The 4,352-nt window shown below is 40.0% G+C and overlaps 1 long non-coding RNA gene across 1 annotated transcript; it reads left to right on the top strand.

Moving 5' to 3' along the window:
* Positions 1–1,462: 1,462 nt before the first annotated feature.
* On the top strand, positions 1,463–1,973 carry LOC117183667 (uncharacterized). Its single transcript, XR_004468803.1, has 2 exons — positions 1,463–1,863; positions 1,914–1,973. It is a non-coding gene; the product is annotated as an uncharacterized lncRNA (long non-coding RNA).
* The last annotated feature ends 2,379 nt before the right edge of the window (positions 1,974–4,352 follow it).

The raw sequence follows: 4,352 nt of genomic DNA, 5'->3' as shown, positions 1-4,352 counted from the left end.
CAATTATTCAATTTTTCTATTACACATAGGCGAGGGTCAGAAAACGTTGTTGCTGACGCCCTGTCTCGACGTAACCAACCTGCTATAGAAGAATTCGTTGCCAGTGGTCCCATGATTGATTTACAGTCAAGTCATTTTAAGTCGCCGGAATATCTTAGCGTGATTCAACGAGTACAAGAGAATCAGTCAAAACTGCTTGACTTAAAAGTTATTGATGGATATGTTTATAAAAGAACCGAGTTCAATAGAGATAATGAGAAACACAAGGAATCCTGGAAACTTTGGGTACCCTCCGCGATGATCCCAGAAGTATTGCAACAAGCACATGATGCGCCAAGCTCTGCACATTGTGGTATGGCTAAGACGGTAGAAAAACTCAAAAGGTATTTCTTCTGGCCCCGAATGGTAAGCCAAATTCGAGAGTACATCTGAGAATGCCATATTTGTCGATCTACTAAGAGTCCGAACAAAATGTTAAAACCTCCGATGGGCCGACCATTAACATCAGACCGCCCCTTTCAATGCTTGTATATGGATCTACTAGGTCCGTACCCCCGTACTAAATATGGAAACATTGGGTTGTTTATAGTGGTAGACCATAACACGAAATTCCATTTTCTTAGCCCTCTAAAGAAGTTCACGGCGCCAAAAATGTGTGAATACCTGGAAAGCTCCATATTCTACACCTTTGGAGTGCTGAAGTTGTTCTAACAGATAATGGTTCGCAGTTCAAATCTAGTTTTTTCGAAGCTTTTCTTACAAGTTTTGGCATTACACATCGGTGTACGGCTATATATTCTCCTCAGGCCAATGCTAGTGAACGATTAAACAGATCGGTTCTGGCAGCCATCCGCGCTTATATTGGAAGTGACCATTCCAATTGGGACGCTAATTTGAACGCTATCAATGGTGCACTTAGAGCAGCTGTGCATCGAAGTACTGGTTATTCACCATATTTCCTTGTTTTTGGTCAGAACATGATTCTGAACGGAGAAGATTATACCCTATTGCGAAACATGGATCTGCTAAGCAACGACGTCCGATTAGAACACTCCGATCTGTTACAACTGGCAAGACAAGACGCTAAGAAAAACATAAAGAAATCACATGAGCTTAACGCGAAGAAATATAATCTACGGAGTAGGAACGTACAACTTAAAACGGGTGACGAGGTTTTTGCTCGTAACTTTACCCAGAGCAACGCGAGTAAGACGTTTAGTTCGAAGTTAGCTCCGGTTTTCATTTCTGCAAAGGTTCTCAAAAAAAGAAGCCCATATTATTATGAGTTGGTAAACCCAGCAGGGAAAAATATTGGAGTTTTCCATCTCAAAGATATTCAGGTGAAGAATAAATAACAGCATTTTTTCAGATAATGTACCTTCGAGCAGGTCTTGTTTCATTATCTGTGGTTGTAGTGTCCAACTATTCGAAAATCAAAAGAAAAAAGGAAAAGGTCAAACAAGTTAGCTACACTTTCTAGAAAGATACTTTTCATACCGCCCTCGCTAGCATAGCTCGAAGAAATTGGTGGAATGCAGGAGATCCAGAAGATCATCCGATTGCACAGTTATGTTAAAGCTTAAAGCTCAGCTTAGGAATGCAATAGGTACAGGCGAATAGACTTTATTCATGTGAAATCATTCCCCTGCATAGTTTCACTTACGGCACACGTATATATAGGTTTTCGTTATTTTCGCAATCGCAGAGTGAATGGTGAAGACACGTGGAGTTACATAACTTCCAATTTTTCACTATTATCTAATCATCCGCTGTTTATATGGATTAATAAATCCGAAGAGTGGCGTTAGCTGAACTACCCGAGGGAAAAGTGAAAATAAAGTGAAATTCTTGAAAGAAGCAAAGGTACGTTAGTCCACCGTGGAAAGATAAGGTTCTGACACAGTTTTATTTAGGGATAGGAGTACTGGAAAATCTTAATACAGCCAAGCCGGCCAACCAATCTACGGTATCAACTACTAAAACAACCAAGCTGACCGTTTGGGAGTTAGTGCAGTGCCCATCCACGGCGGCAAAGTGAAGGCTGAACCGTTGACGTTGGGCTAGCTCAATATCGGAAATCATTTACGGCTCGTAAAAGACCGACCACCATACACCACTGCTGGATGTCCGAACTTTAGTTTGAACCTGCCGATCTCAAAAAAACAGGAGGACATAATCGTCACCAACCTACGAAAATTTACAAAGGATTGAGTAATTAGGCTAGCCTAAACCACATTGCCTCAGAACCACTCTTGCTGTCAGCAGATTTTTGTTTATTTTGATTCCCGTGTTTCTCAAGTTAAATTTCAAGTGCAAGTTCCCGTTTGCCTTTATCATTATCACATAAAAATCTATACGCTGCTGCTCTAAGAACCAGCTGATTAGATCCACATATTCATATCTCGTTTATCATTGTGTTGATTAATGTAGTAACTAAATAGCTTCCTCCAATGAGTAAATTTGTAAAGTAATTGAAGATTTTGAAAACTGAGCAATATGAGTTCGGGATAATGCGTTTCTCTTTATATATATACATACATTTATACTGACCAACCTCTAAATTACACAGTGCATACAAATGAATCCGTCAAAGTCATCTTGGGCCCAACGATACACCGATGAGTTTAACCAATTACTGTGAGTACCACTAGTGGCTGAAACCACAATGACTATACACCAATGCAGGCGTAAGTTTGTTAAAGTAGATATATATATACTGATTTGAAAGAATATTTCCCCCCTCAAATGCTCAAATAATTAAGTTTTTTTTGCTGATCCAAGTAGAAGGAAGTCTGTATATTTTTGTTTATTTGTAAATGTAAGGAATCGGATTATATCTATAATTTATGTGAAAAAAGTATATATATCAATACAATCTCACATGGTTAGGGACATTTAACATAAAAATAAAAGGAATTTGTAATCATGAATATGTCTGCCTAAACTAAATATTATCTCCGTCCGTCAAGTACATATGCAAATCTCCCTAAAAATGCACTAGAAGATGTTGGATCTTTGAATTGGGACAACGCCCGAATGCAAACGCGTTTGTCATGGTTGGGTGGGTAAAGACTAGGGACATATATCACCGCTGTTCCCTCCATCAGACAGAAGACGAACTACACGGTAACTTCTGCATTAAAGTATCCAACAGGCTTTGTTGATATCTGACCCAGACCGCGCAACATAGTTTTGCACTTCAAAAGTTTAACGTTTTTCATGGTCTTCAACATACTCTCTTTGATTATGGTTACATCTGACCCTGTATCCACAAGACAGTCAACTACAATGCCGTTTATTTGAATTTTTTTCATGCGAGTGCGATCCAAAATGACGCGGACTTTATCAACTTTATCAGCTTCATAAGGACAGTTACGCGAAATGTGACCATTCTGATTGCAGTTAAAACACTTCGTTTCGGCTTTGCAGTCTTTGCTTTTGTGTTCTCCTGATCCACAGTTATAGCAATATTCTTTTTTACCGCTTTGCCCACTTTGCTGCTTGAAACTCGTCTTATGCTGTTCGTTATTGCCCTTCTTCTCCAATATGTTCAAACGATCATAGATATCGAACTCTTCTTTCAAGGCCCTGAAGGTCTTACAGCGATACATGGCATACTTATACTCTTTTCTTATGTCCAGACCGTTCACAATATGGCTTATAACAGCCGCGTCTTCAACATGTCCGACTGCTGCTATTTTTCTCATCTGCAGCAAGTACTCGTGCATCGACTCACTACTCTTCCTCTTTCTTTCTTGCAGCAGCTTATGAATGTCTGCACTGTTATAGCTACATGTGAATTCATCCAATAATACGTTCTTGAGTTCCTCATAGGTGCACACGCATTCTGCTTCAAGGAAAAGCTTAGCTGCACCGGTCATTTTTCCTCTGGCCTGCACATACTTTTGCTTTTCAGTAAGCTCATATGCGTCGGCATTTTTTTCGAAAATCTCAAACCATTTTTCTATGGGAACCGATTTTCCATCACAATCGCTCACAACTTTTGTAAAATTATCTGGAGCGATCTTCATTTCTCGTTGCTCATCGCAAAGCACTTTCAAACTTAGCAACTTTATCATTTGATCAATCTTGTCCTCAGTATTCTTTTCCGCATTTTCTAAATCTTCCATCTCGTTTGCACTCGGGCGCGACGTTCCTGGTACAGCACCTTCTCTCTCTCTTTCCAATGCAACGGCGGCGGTGTTTGCATCATTTTGCGGCTCTTTTCGACTTGTGTCTGTGTACCCGACGAGTGCTTGTCTTTTCTGTTTATAAGTGTGTATCACACACAACGTGTCTGTGCGTGTTTTTTCTGCTTATGTATGTACTGCGCACGGAAAAGGCGACGCTGC

This window comes from Drosophila pseudoobscura, chromosome 3 (assembly GCF_009870125.1).
Source record: "Drosophila pseudoobscura strain MV-25-SWS-2005 chromosome 3, UCI_Dpse_MV25, whole genome shotgun sequence".
NCBI classification, from domain to species: Eukaryota; Metazoa; Arthropoda; class Insecta; order Diptera; family Drosophilidae; genus Drosophila; species Drosophila pseudoobscura.
This window is presented reverse-complemented; position numbering and strand designations above follow the sequence as displayed.